This window comes from Telmatherina bonti (genome assembly GCF_933228915.1).
Source record: "Telmatherina bonti genome assembly, chromosome: 21".
NCBI lineage: Eukaryota > Metazoa > Chordata > Actinopteri > Atheriniformes > Telmatherinidae > Telmatherina > Telmatherina bonti.
The window spans coordinates 34905412-34919843 of record NC_136630.1 but is presented as its reverse complement, the minus strand read 5'-3'; the positions used below and the strand labels follow the sequence as shown (position 1 = coordinate 34919843).

General features: G+C 44.4%; 1 protein-coding gene across 2 annotated transcripts in view; it reads right to left on the bottom strand.

Annotated features, from left to right (window-relative positions):
- The window catches only part of tdrkh (tudor and KH domain containing), a 114756-nt gene extending 101247 nt beyond the window's left edge, over positions 1-13509 (bottom strand). For both annotated transcript variants that reach the window (XM_079261267.1, XM_079261268.1), the window contains exon 1: positions 13459-13509. The gene's annotated coding sequence lies outside the window, so the exon portion shown is untranslated. The remainder of the gene's footprint in view (positions 1-13458) is intronic.
- Positions 13510-14432: the final 923 nt, after the last annotated feature.

The following is a 14432-nucleotide window of genomic DNA, read 5'->3' as shown; positions in this document are numbered from 1 at the left end:
CATCTGCATTAATGCTGTCTAACTGGTCCAACTGGAAGCTGCATGTCTGCATTAACGCTGTCTAACTGGTCCAACTGGAAGCTTCATGTCTGGAGTAATGCTGTCTAACTGGTCCAACTGGAAGCTTCATGTCTGCATTAATGCTGTCTAACTGGTCCAACTGGAAGCTGAACCTCTGCATTAAAGCTGTGTAACTGGTCCAACTGGAAGCTGCATGTCTGCATTAATGCTGTATGACCGGACAAACTGGAAGCTGCATGTCTGCATTAATGTTCTCTAACTGGTCCAACTGGAAGCTGCATGTCTGCATTAATGCTGTCTAACTGGTCCAACTGGAAGCTGCATGTCTGCATTAATGCGGTCTCACTGGTCCAAATGGAAGCTGAACCTCTGTATTAATGCCATCTAACTGGTCCAACTGGAAGCTGCATGTCTGCATTAACGCTGTCTAACTGGTCCAACTGGACGTTCCCATCTGCATTAATGCGGTCTAACTGGTCCAACTGGACGTTCCCATCTGCATTAATGCGGTCTAACTGGTCCAACTGGAAGCTGCATGTCTGTATTAACGCTGTCTAACTGGTCCAACTGGACGTTTCCATCTGCATTAATGCTGTCTAACTGGTCCAACTGGAAGCTGAACCTCTGTATTAATGCTGTCTAACTGGTCCAACTGGAAGCTGCATGTCTGCATTAATGCTGTCTGACCGGACAAACTGGAAGCTGAACCTCTGTATTAATGCTGTCTAACTGGTCCAACTGGAAGCTGGACCTCTGTATTAATGCTGTCTAACTGGTCCAACTGGAAGATGCATGTCTGCATTAATGCTGTGTAACCGGTCAACTGGAAGCTGAACCTCTGTATTAATGCTGTCTAACTGGTCCAACTGGAAGATGCATGTCTCTATTAACGCTGTCTAATTGGTACAACTGGAAGCTGCATGTCTGCATTAACGCTGTCTAACTGGTCCAACTGGAAGCCGCATGTCTGCAATAACGCTGTCTAGCTGATCCAACTGGAAGCTGCATGTCTGCATTAACGCTGTCTAACTTGTCCAAATGGAAGCTGCATGTCTACATTAATGCTGTCTAACTGGTCAAACTGGAAGCTGCATGTCTGCATTAACGCTGTCTAACTGGTCCAACTGGAAGCCGCATGTCTACATTTATGCTGTCTAACTGGTCAAACTGGAAGCTGCATGTCTGCATTAACGCTGTCTAACTGGTCCAACTGGAAGTTCCCATCTGCATAAATGCTGTCGAATTGGTCAAACTTGAAGCTGAACCTCTGTATTAATGCTGTCTAACTGGTCCAACTGGAAGATGCATGTCTGTATTAATGTTCTCTAACTGGTCCAAGTGGAAGCTGCATGTCTGCATTAATGCTGTCTAACCGGTCCAACTGGAAGCTGAACCTCTGCATTAATGCTGTCTAAGTGGTCCAACTGGAAGCTGCATGTCTGCATTAATGTTCTCTAACTGGTCCAACCTGAAGCTGCATGTCTGCATTAACGCTGTCTAACTTGTCCAACTGGAAGCTGCATGTCTGCATTAATGTTCTCTAACTGGTCCAACTGGAAGCTGCATGTCTGCATTAATGCTGTCTAACTGGTCCAACTGGAAGCTGCATGTCTGCATTAGTGCTGTCTGACCGGACAAACTGGAAGCTGCATGTCTGAATTAATGTTCTCTAACCGGTCCAACTGGAAGCTGCTATCCGCATAAATGCTCTAATTGGTCCAACTGGAAGCAGCATGTCTGCATTAATGTTGTCTAACTGGTCCAACTGGACGTTTCCATCTGCATTAATGCTGTCTAACTGGTCCAACTGGAAGCTGCATGTCTGCATTAACGCTGTCTAACTGGTCCAACTGGAAGCTTCATGTCTGGAGTAATGCTGTCTAACTGGTCCAACTGGAAGCTTCATGTCTGCATTAATGCTGTCTAACTGGTCCAACTGGAAGCTGCATGTCTGCATTAATGCTGTCTGACCGGACAAACTGGAAGCTGCATGTCTGCATTAATGTTCTCTAACTGGTCCAACTGGAAGCTGCATGTCTGCATTAATGCTGTATAACTGGTCAAACTGGAAGCTGCATGTCTGCATTAATGCGGTCTAACTGGTCCAACTGGAAGCTGAACCTCTGTATTAATGCAATCTAACTGGTCCAACTGGAAGCTGCATGTATGCATTAACGCTGTCTAACTGGTCCAACTGGACGTTCCCATCTGCATTAATGCGGTCTAACTGGTCCAACTGGACGTTCCCATCTGCATTAACGCTGTCTAACTGGTCCAACTGGACGTTCCCATCTGCATTAATGCTGTCGAACTGGTCCAACTGGAAGCTGAACCTCTGTATTAATGCGGTCTAACTGGTCCAACTGGAAGCTGCATGTCTGTATTAATGCTGTCTAACTGGTCCAACTGGAAGCTGCATGTATGCATTAACGCTGTCTAACTGGTCCAACTGGACGTTTCCATCTGCATTAATGCTGTCTAATTGGTCCAACTGGAAGCTGCATGTCTGCATTAACGCTGTCTAACTGGTCCAACTGGAAGCTGCATGTCTGCATTAATGCGGTCTAACTGGTCCAACTGGAAGCTGAACCTCTGTATTAATGCCATCTAACTGGTCCAACTGGAAGCTGCATGTATGCGTTAACGCTGTCTAACTGGTCCAACTGGACGTTCCCATCTGCATTAATGCGGTCTAACTGGTCCAACTGGACGTTCCCATCTGCATTAACGCTGTCTAACTGGTCCAACTGGACGTTCCCATCTGCATTAATGCTGTCGAACTGGTCCAACTGGAAGCTGAACCTCTGTATTAATGCGGTCTAACTGGTCCAACTGGAAGCTGCATGTCTGTATTAATGCTGTCTAACTGGTCCAACTGGAAGCTGCATGTCTGCATTAATGCTGTCTGACCGGACAAACTGGAAGCTGCATGTCTGCATTAATGTTCTCTAACTGGTCCAACTGGAAGCTGAACCTCTGTATTAATGCTGTCTAACTGGTCCAACTGGAAGCTGGACCTCTGTATTAATGCTGTCTAACTGGTCCAACTGGAAGATGCATGTCTGCATTAATGCTGTGTAACCGGTCCAACTGGAAGCTGAACCTCTGTATTAATGCTGTCTAACTGGTCCAACTGGAAGCTGAACCTCTGTATTAATGCTGTCTAACTGGTCCAACTGGAAGCTGGACCTCTGTATTAATGCTGTCTAACTGGTCCAACTGGAAGATGCATGTCTCTATTAACGCTGTCTAATTGGTACAACTGGAAGCTGCATGTCTGCATTAACGCTGTCTAACTGGTCCAACTGGAAGCCGCATGTCTGCATTAACGCTGTCTAGCTGGTCCAAATGGAAGCTGCATGTCTACATTAATGCTGTCTAACTGGTCAAACTGGAAGCTGCATGTATGCATTAACGCTGTCTAACTGGTCCAACTGGAAGTTCCCATCTGCATAAATGCTGTCGAATTGGTCAAACTTGAAGCTGAACCTCTGTATTAATGCTGTCTAACTGGTCCAACTGGAAGATGCATGTCTGTATTAATGTTCTCTAACTGGTCCAACTGGAAGCCGCATGTCTGCATTAACGCTGTCTAGCTGGTCCAACTGGAAGCTGCATGTCTGCATTAACGCTGTCTAACTTGTCCAAATGGAAGCTGCATGTCTACATTAATGCTGTCTAACTGGTCAAACTGGAAGCTGCATGTATGCATTAACGCTGTCTAACTGGTCCAACTGGAAGTTCCCATCTGCATAAATGCTGTCGAATTGGTCAAACATGAAGCTGAACCTCTGTATTAATGCTGTCTAACTGGTCCAACTGGAAGATGCATGTCTGTATTAATGTTCTCTAACTGGTCCAACTGGAAGCCGCATGTCTGCATTAACGCTGTCTAGCTGGTCCAACTGGAAGCTGCATGTCTGCATTAACGCTGTCTAACTTGTCCAAATGGAAGCTGCATGTCTACATTAATGCTGTCTAACTGGTCAAACTGGAAGCTGCATGTATGCATTAACGCTGTCTAACTGGTCCAACTGGAAGTTCCCATCTGCATAAATGCTGTCGAATTGGTCAAACATGAAGCTGAACCTCTGTATTAATGCTGTCTAACTGGTCCAACTGGAAGATGCATGTCTGTATTAATGTTCTCTAACTGGTCCAACTGGAAGCTGCATGTCTGCATTAATGCTGTCTAACCGGTCCAACTGGAAGCTGAACCTCTGCATTAATGCTGTCTAAGTGGTCCAACTGGAAGCTGCATGTCTGCATTAATGCTGTCTGACCGGACAAACTGGAAGCTGCATGTCTGCATTAATGTTCTCTAACTGGTCCAACCTGAAGCTGCATGTCTGCATTAACGCTGTCTAACTTGTCCAACTGGAAGCTGCATGTCTGCATTAATGTTCTCTAACTGGTCCAACTGGAAGCTGCATGTCTGCATTAATGCTGTCTAACTGGTCCAACTGGAAGCTGCATGTCTGCATTAATGTTCTCTAACCGGTCCAATTGGAAGCTGAACCTCTGTATTAATGCTGTCTAATTGGTCCAACTGAAAGCTGCTATCCGCATAAATGCTCTAATTGGTCCAACTGGAAGCAGCATGTCTGCATTAATGCTGTCTAACTGGTCCAACTGGAAGCTGCATGTCTGCATTAACGCTGTCTAACTGGTCCAACTGGAAGCTTCATGTCTGGAGTAATGCTGTCTGACCGGACAAACTGGAAGCTGCATGTCTGCATTAATGTTCTCTAACTGGTCCAACTGGAAGCTGCATGTCTGCATTAATGCTGTATAACTGGTCCAACTGGAAGCTGCATGTCTGCATTAATGCGGTCTAACTGGTCCAACTGGAAGCTGAACCTCTGTATTAATGCCATCTAACTGGTCCAACTGGAAGCTGCATGTATGCATTAACGCTGTCTAACTGGTCCAACTGGACGTTCCCATCTGCATTAATGCTGTCTAACTGGTCCAACTGGACGTTCCCATCTGCATTAACGCTGTCTAACTGGTCCAACTGGACGTTCCCATCTGCATTAATGCTGTCGAACTGGTCCAACTGGAAGCTGAACCTCTGTATTAATGCGGTCTAACTGGTCCAACTGGAAGCTGCATGTCTGCATTAATGCTGTCTAACTGGTCCAACTGGACGTTTCCATCTGCATTAATGCTGTCTAATTGGTCCAACTGGAAGCTGCATGTCTGCATTAACGCTGTCTAACTGGTCCAACTGGAAGCTTCATGTCTGCAGTAATGCTGTCTAACTGGTCCAACTGGAAGCTTCATGTCTGCATTAATGCTGTCTAACTGGTCCAACTGGAAGCTGAACCTCTGTATTATTGCTATCTAACTGGTCCAACTGGAAGATGCGTGTCTGCATTAATGCTGTCTGACCGGACAAACTGGAAGCTGCATGTCTGCATTAATGTTCTCTAACTGGTCCAACTGGAAGCTGCATGTCTGCATTAATGCTGTCTAACTGGTCCAACTGGAAGCTGCATGTCTGCATTAATGTTCTCTAACTGGTCCAACTGGAAGCTGCATGTCTGTATTAATGCTGTCGAACTGGTCCAACTGGAAGCTGCATGTCTGCATTAATGCTGTCTAACCGGTCCAACTGGAAGCTGAACCTCTGTATTAATGCTGTCTAACTGGTCCAACTGGAAGCTGGACCTCTCTATTAATGCTGTCTAACTGGTCCAACTGGAAGATGCATGTCTGTATTAATGTTCTCTAACTGGTCAAACTGGAAGCTGCATGTCTGTATTAATGCTGTCTAACCGGTCCAACTGCAAGCTGAACCTCTGTATTAATGCTGTCTAACTGGTCCAACTGGAAGATGCATGTCTCTATTAACGCTGTCTAATTGGTCCAACTGGAAGCTGCATGTCTGCATTAACGCTGTCTAACTTGTCCAACTGGAAGCTGCATGTCTGCATTAATGCTGTCTAACTGGTCCAACTGGAACATGCATGTCTGTATTAATGCTGTCTAACTGGTCCAACTGGAAGCTTCATGTCTGCATTAATGTTCTCTAACTGGTCCAACTGGAAGCTGCATGTCTGCATTAACGCTGTCTAATTGGTACAACTGGAAGCTGCATGTCTGCATTAATGTTCTGTAACTGGTCCATCTGGAAGCTGCATGTCTGCATTAATGCTGTCTAACTGGTCCAACTGGAGGATGCATGTCTGTATTAATGCTGTCTAACTGGTCCAACTGGAAGCTTCATGTCTGCATTGATGTTCTCTAACTGGTCCAACTGGAAGCTGCATGTCTGCATTAATGCTGTCTAACTGGTCCAACTGGACGTTTCCATCTGCATTAATGCTGTCTAATTGGTCCAACTGGAAGCTGAACCTCTGTATTAATGCTGTCTACTGGTCCAACTGGAAGATGCATGTCTGTATTAAGGCCATCAAACTGGTCCAACTGGAAGCTGCATGTCTGCATTAATGCTGTCTAACTGGTCCAACTGGAAGCTGAACCTCTGTATTAATGCTGTCTACTGGACAAACTGGAAGATGCATGTCTGCATTAATGCTGTCTAACTGGTCCAACTGGACGTTTCCATCTGCATTAATGCTGTCTAATTGGTCCAACTGGAAGCTGAACCTCTGTATTAATGCTGTCTACTGGTCCAACTGGAAGATGCATGTCTGTATTAAGGCCATCTAACTGGTCCAACTGGAAGCTGCATGTCTGCATTAATGCTGTCTAACTGGTCCAACTGGAAGATGCATGTCTGCATTAATGCTGTCTAACTGGTCCAACTGGACGTTCCCATCTGCATTAATGCTGTCTAACTGGTCCAACTGGACGTTCCCATCTGCATTAACGCTGTCTAACTGGTCCAACTGGACGTTCCCATCTGCATTAATGCTGTCTAACTGGTCCAACTGGAAGCTGAACCTCTGTATTAATGCGGTCTAACTGGTCCAACTGGAAGCTGCATGTCTGTATTAATGCTGTCTAACTGGTCCAACTGGACGCTTCCATCTGCATTAATGCTGTCTAATTGGTCCAACTGGAAGCTTCATGTCTGCATTAATGCTGTCTAACTGGTCCAACTGGAAGCTGAACCTCTGTATTATTGCTATCTAACTGGTCCAACTGGAAGCTGCATGTCTGCATTAATGCTGTCTGACCGGACAAACTGGAAGCTGCATGTCTGCATTAATGTTCTCTAACTGGTCCAACTGGAAGCTGCATGTCTGCATTAATGCTGTCTAACTGGTCCAACTGGAAGCTGCATGTCTGCATTAATGTTCTCTAACTGGTCCAACTGGAAGCTGCATGTCTGTATTAATGTTCTCTAACTGGTCCAACTGGAAGCTGCATGTCTGCATTAATGCTGTCTAACCGGTCCAACTGGAAGCTGAACCTCTGTATTAATGCTGTCTAACTGGTCCAACTGGAAGCTGGACCTCTCTATTAATGCTGTCTAACTAGTCCAACTGGAAGATGCATGTCTGTATTAATGTTCTCTAACTGGTCCAACTGGAAGCTGCATGTCTGCATTAATGTTCTCTAACTGGTCCAACTGGAAGCTGCATGTCTGCATTAATGCTGTCTAACTGGTCCAACTGGAAGCTGCATGTCTGCATTAATGTTCTCTAACTGGTCCAACTGGAAACTGCATGTCTGTATTAATGCTGTCTAACTGGTCCAACTGGAAGCTGCATGTCTGCATTAATGCTGTCTGACCGGTCCAACTGGAAGCTGAACCTCTGTATTAATGCTGTCTAACTGGTCCAACTGGAAGCTGGACCTCTCTATTAATGCTGTCTAACTGGTCCAACTGGAAGCTGCATGTCTGCATTAATGCTGTCTAACCGGTCCAACTGGAAGCTGAACCTCTGTATTAATGCTGTCTAACTGGTCCAACTGGAAGCTGGACCTCTCTATTAATGCTGTCTAACTGGTCCAACTGGAAGATGCATGTCTGTATTAATGTTCTCTAACTGGTCCAACTGGAAGCTGCATGTCTGCATTAATGCTGTCTAACTTGTCCAATTGGAAGCTGCATGTCTGCATTAATGCTGTCTAACTGGTCCAACTGGAAGATGCATGTCTGCATTAATGTTCTCTAACTGGTCCAACTGGAAGCTGCATGTCTGCATTAATGTTCTCTAACTGGTCCAAATGGAAGCTGCATGTCTGCATTAACGCTGTCTAATTGGTACAACTGGAAGCTGCATGTCTGCATTAATGTTGTCGAACTGGTCCAACTGGAAGCTGCATGTCTGCATTAATGCGGTCTAACTACCCAACTGGAAGCTGAACCTCTGTATTAAGGCCATCTAACTGGTCCAACTGGAAGCTGCATGTCTGCATTAATGCTGTCTAACTCATCCAACTGGAAGCTGCATGTCTGTATTAATGCTGTCTAACTGGTCCAACTGGAAGCTGCATGTATGCATTAACGCTGTCTAACTGGTCCAACTGGACGTTCCCATCTGCATTAATGCGGTCTAACTGGTCCAACTGGACGTTCCCATCTGCATTAACGCTGTCTAACTGGTCCAACTGGAAGCTGCATGTCTTCATTAATGCTGTCTGACCGGACAAACTGGAAGCTGCATGTCTGCATTAATGTTCTCTAACTGGTCCAAATGGAAGCTGCATGTCTGCATTAATGCTGTCTAACTGGTCCAACTGGAAGCTGAACCTCTGTTTTAATGCTGTCTAACTGGTCCAACTGGAAGCTGCATGTCTGCATTAATGCTGTCTGACCGGACAAACTGGAAACTGCATGTCTGCATTAATGTTCTCTAACTGGTCCAACTGGAAGCTGCATGTCTGCATTAATGCTTTATGACCGGACAAACTGGAAGCTGCATGTCTGTATTAATGTTCTCTAACCGGTCCAACTGGAAGCTGAACCTCTGTATTAATGCTGTCTAACTGGTCCAACTGGAAGCTGCACGTCTGCATTAATGCTGTCTAACTGGTCCAACTAGGCTGAACCTCTGTATTAATGCAGTCTAACTGGTCCAACTGGAAGCTGCATGTCTGCATTAAGGCTGTCTAACTGGTCCAACTGGAAGCTGAACCTCTGTATTAATGCTGTCTAACTGGTCCAACTGGAAGATGCATGTCTGTATTAATGCTGTCTAACTGGTCCAACTGGAAGATGCATGTCTGTATTAATGCTGTCTAACTGGCCAAACTGGAAGCTGAACCTCTGTATTAATGCTGTCTAACTGGTCCAACTGGAAGCTGCATGTCTGCATTAATGCTGTCTAACTGGTCCAACTGGAAGCTGCATGTCTGCATTAATGCTGTCTAACTGGTCCAACTGGAAGCTGCATGTCTGCATTAATGTTCTCTAACTGGTCCAACTGGAGGCTGAACCTCTGTATTAATGTTGTCTGACCGGACAAACTGGAAGCTGCATGTCTACATTAATGTTCTCTAACTGGTCCATCTGGAAGCTGTATGTCTGCATTAATGCTGTCTAACTGGTCCAACTGGAAGATGCATGTCTGTATTAATGCTGTCTAACTGGTCAAACTAGAAGCTGCATGTCTGCATTAATGCTGTCTAACTGGTACAACTGGAAGCTGAACCTCTGGATTAACGCTGTCTAACTGGTCAAACTGGAAGCTGAACCTCTGCATTAATGCTGTCTAACTGGTCCAACTGGAGGCTGCATGTCTGCATTAATGCTGTCTGACCGGACAAACTGGAAGCTGCATGTCTGCATTAAGGCTGTCTAACTGGTCCAACTGGAAGCTGCATGTCTGCATTAATGCTGTCTAACTGGTCCAACTGGAAGCTGAACCTCTGTATTAATGCTGTCTAACTGGTCCAACTGGAAGATGCATGTCTGTATTAATGCTGTCTAACTGGTCCAACTGGAAGCTGAACCTCTGTATTAACGCTGTCTAACTGGTCCAACTGGACGTTCCCATCTGCATTAATGCGGTCTAACTGGTCCAACTGGACGTTCCCATCTGCATTAATGCTGTCGAACTGGTCCAACCAGAAGCTGAACCTCTGTATTATTGCTGTCTAACTGGTCCAACTGGAAGCTGCATGTCTGCATTAATGCTGTCTAACTGGTCCAACTGGAAGCTGCATGTCTGCATTAAGGCTGTCTAACTGGTCCAACTGGAAGCTGAACCTCTGTATTAATGCTGTCTAATTGGTCCAACTGGAAGATGCATGTCTGCATTAATGTTCTCTAACTGGTCCAACTGGAGGCTGCATGTCTGCATTAATGCTGTCTAATTGGTACAACTGGAAGCTGAACCTCTGTCTTAATGCTGTCTAACCGGTCCAACTGGAAGCTGAACCTCTGGATTAACGCTGTCTAACTGGTCCAACTGGACGTTCCCATCTGCATTAATGCTGTCTAACTTGTCCAACTGGAAGCTGCATGTCTGCATTAATGCTGTCTGACCGGACAAACTGGAAGCTGCATGTCTGCATTAATGCTGTCTAACTGGTCCAACTGGAAGATGCATGTCTGTATTAATGCTGTCTAACTGGTCAAACTGGAAGCTGAACCTCTGTATTAATGCTGTCTAACAGGTCCAACTGGAAGCTGCATGTCTGCATTAAGGCTGTCTAACTGGTCCAACTGGAAGCTGAACCTCTGTATTAATGCTGTCTAACTGGTCCAACTGGAAGATGCATGTCTGTATTAATGCTGTCTAACTGGTCCAACTGGAAGCTGAACCTCTGTATTAATGCTGTCTAACTGGTCCAACTGGAAGCTGCATGTCTGCATTAAGGCTGTCTAACTGGTCCAACTGGAAGCTGAACCTCTGTATTAATGCTGTCTAACTGGTCCAACTGGAAGATGCATGTCTGTATTAATGCTGTCGAACTGGTCCAACTGGAAGCTGAACCTCTGTATTAATGCGGTCTAACTGGTCCAACTGGAAGATGCATGTCTGTATTAATGCTGTCTAACTGGTCCAACTGGAAGCTGAACCTCTGTATTAATGCTGTCTAACTGGTCCAACTGGAAGATGCATGTCTGTATCAATGCTGTCGAACTGGTCCAACTGGAAGCTGAACCTCTGTATTAATGCTGTCTAACTGGTCCAACTGGAAGATGCATGTCTGTATTAATGCTGTCTAACTGGTCAAACTGGAAGCTGAACCTCTGCATTAATGCTGTCTAATTGGTCCAACTGGAAGTTCCCATCTGCAATAATGCTGTCTAACTGGCCCCACTGGTAGCTGCATGTATGCATTCATGCTGTCTAACTGGTCCAAGTGGAAGCTGCATGTCTGCATTGATGCTGTCTAACTGGTCCAACTGGAAGCTGAACCTCTGTATTAATGCTGTCTAACTGGTCCAACTGGAAGATGCATGTCTGTATTAATGCTGTCTAACTGGTCTAACTGGAAGCTGAACCTCTGCATTAATGCTGTCTAATTGGTCCAACTGGAAGTCCCTATCTGCAATAATGCTGTCTAACTGGCCCCACTGGTAGCTGCATGTATGCATTCATGCTGTCTAACTGGTCCAAGTGGAAGCTGCATGTCTGCATTGATGCTGTCAAATTGGTCCAACTGGAAGTTCCCATCTGCATTAATGCTGTCTAACTGGTCCAACTGGAAGCTGCATGTCTGCATTAATGCTGTCTAATTGGTCCAACTGGAAGTTCCCATCTGCATTAATAATGTCTAACTGGTCCAAGTGGAAGCTGCATGTCTGCATCCATGCTGTCTAACTGGTCCAACTGGAAGCTGCATGTCTTCATTCATGCTGTCTAATTGGTCCAACTGGAAGCTGTATGTCTGCATTAATACTGTCTAACTGGTCCAACTGGAAGTTCCCATCTGCATTAATGCTGTCTAACTGGTCCAACTGGAAGCTGCATGTCTGCATTAATGCTGTCTTACTGGTCCAACTGGAAGCTGCATGTCTGCATTAATGCTGTCTTACTGGTCCAACTGGAAGCTGCATGTCTGCATTAATGCTGTCTAACTGGTCCAACTGGAAGCTGCATGTCTGCATTAATGCTGTCTAACTGGTCCAACTGGAAGCTGCATGTCTGCATTAATGCTGTCTAACTGGTCCAACTGGAAGCTGCATGTCTGCATTAATGTTCTCTAACCGGTCCAACTGGAAGCTGAACCTCTGTATTAATGCTGTCTAACTGGTCCAACTGGAAGATGCATGTCTGCATTAAGGCTGTCTAACTGGTCCAACTGGAAGCTGAACCTCTGTATTAATGCTGTCTAACTGGTCAAACTGGAAGCTGCATGTCTGCATTAAGGCTGTCTAACTGGTCCAACTGGAAGCTGAACCTCTGTATTAATGCTGTCTAACTGGTCCAAGTGGAAGCTGCATGTCTGCATTGATGCTGTCAAATTGGTCCAACTGTAAGTTCCCATCTGCATTAATGCTGTCTAACTGGTCCAACTGGAAGCTGCATGTCTGCATTAATGCTGTCTAATTGGTCCAACTGGAAGTTCCCATCTGCATTAATAATGTCTAACTGGTCCAAGTGGAAGCTGCATGTCTGCATCCATGCTGTCTAACTGGTCCAACTGGAAGCTGCATGTCTTCATTCATGCTGTCTAATTGGTCCAACTGGAAGCTGTATGTCTGCATTAATACTGTCTAACTGGTCCAACTGGAAGTTCCCATCTGCATTAATGCTGTCTAACTGGTCCATCTGGAAGCTGCATGTCTGCATTAATGCTGTCTTACTGGTCCAACTGGAAGTCCCTATCTGCAATAATGCTGTCTAACTGGTCCAACTGGAAGTTGCATGTCTGCATTAATGCTGTCTAACTGGTCCATCTGGAAGCTGCATGTCTGCATTAATGCTGTTTAACTGGTCCAACTGGAAGTCCCTATCCGCAATAATGCTGTCTAACTGGTCCAACTGGAAGTTGCATGTCTGCATTAATGCTGTCTAACTGGTCCAACTGGAAGTTGCATGTCTGCATTAATGATGTTTAACTGGTCCAAGTGGAAGCTGCAGGTCTATGGAAGTAAGGTCGGTATTACATGAAACATTCAGCAGGAAAATGGTACCTTCCATCACATTTTTGCCAAATTCCAACAGATTGCCAACTCTGCACCAGGACATGGAAAGTAAAAACACAGCTCTGTCTGCGTGTGTAAACTCATTAATTATCATCTTAATTATTTTTATTCCGAGTCTCACACGTCAAGTCACGTCTCAGCCGAACAGCCGTCTTTCTGAAGGGTTACCCAGCTGCGAACATGTCCTTATTGACCCCTGAACCTGCACAGAGCGTACTGTCCACGTGACCCCTGAACCCGCACAGAGCGTGCTGTCCACGTGACAGCCTGGTAAAGCTAACATTAGCAATGCTAGCGGCTTTAATGGCGACAGCAGGAGATGCTAACAAGGTTTTGTTAGTTCTGATCCTTCTTTAAAGTCCCTAATATCGTTAAAAACACGCATTTATAAACTATATGTAACCAGTGGCACTCACCGTGAGACCCCGGTTTTTTCCAGTAGCTTCAGCGTGACAGCAGACCGGAAGTTGTCTTGCGAAACGTCAAAATAACACCGGAAGTTGTCCAGCAAAACGTCGAAATAAGACCAGAAGTTGTCTAGTTTTTTGTTTGTTTTGTTTTTGTTTTTTGTTTTTTTTTTTTTTTTTTAATTTATAACTTCAATTCTTTTGCAGAATTTACAACAGTCTCCAAAAAACAAAAGAGACAACAACAGAGAATTGTAGAAATAGCAAAAAGGGACATAGGACACCAATGAAAAGGCAAAGTTGCTATAAACAAATAAAAAAAAAGAAAAGAAATAAAATAAAAATAAATAAAAGGGTAAATGCAAGTTACAGAATTAAATGATATGTGTTACAAATATCCTTTTTTTTTTCTTTTTTTTTTTTTTTTGCCTTTTTGTTTTTTAAGTCTGAGATTGTATCAAGATACATTTTAATTTACATTATAAAGAGATTAAAATATGGTTTTCTATGCATTACTTTACTTTTGTAAATTTTGAACAGAATCAGGTTGATGAGAAATATGGCAGGGGAATCTTTCTCCTGAAAATCTGTGATACCAAACAAAACATTTTCAAAATACAGAAGGAAACTTGGTTTGATGTTATTGGAGATCAGTGCAACAATGTCCTTCCAGAAGTTCTGTGAGTATATACATTTCCAAAAAGGTGAGTAGAAGTCTCTGGGTGAAGTTTACAATAGGGACAAGAAACATCAACATCAGTTTTGAATCTCTGAAAATAGTGCTTGGCTGGATAAAATCTATGGATTAACCGTAGTTAAACCATGTCTAAAAAAATGAAGTCTTGTTTTTGTATAATATATTGCAGTTGTTCCAGATGTAACACCTTTGTGGAGAGAAATTATGCTTGTAAATGAGAGACCAAGCTAACAGTAGCTGTTGGTGAAACTTGGAAAGTTTAATTTCCAAGTTTCCAAGTAATTTT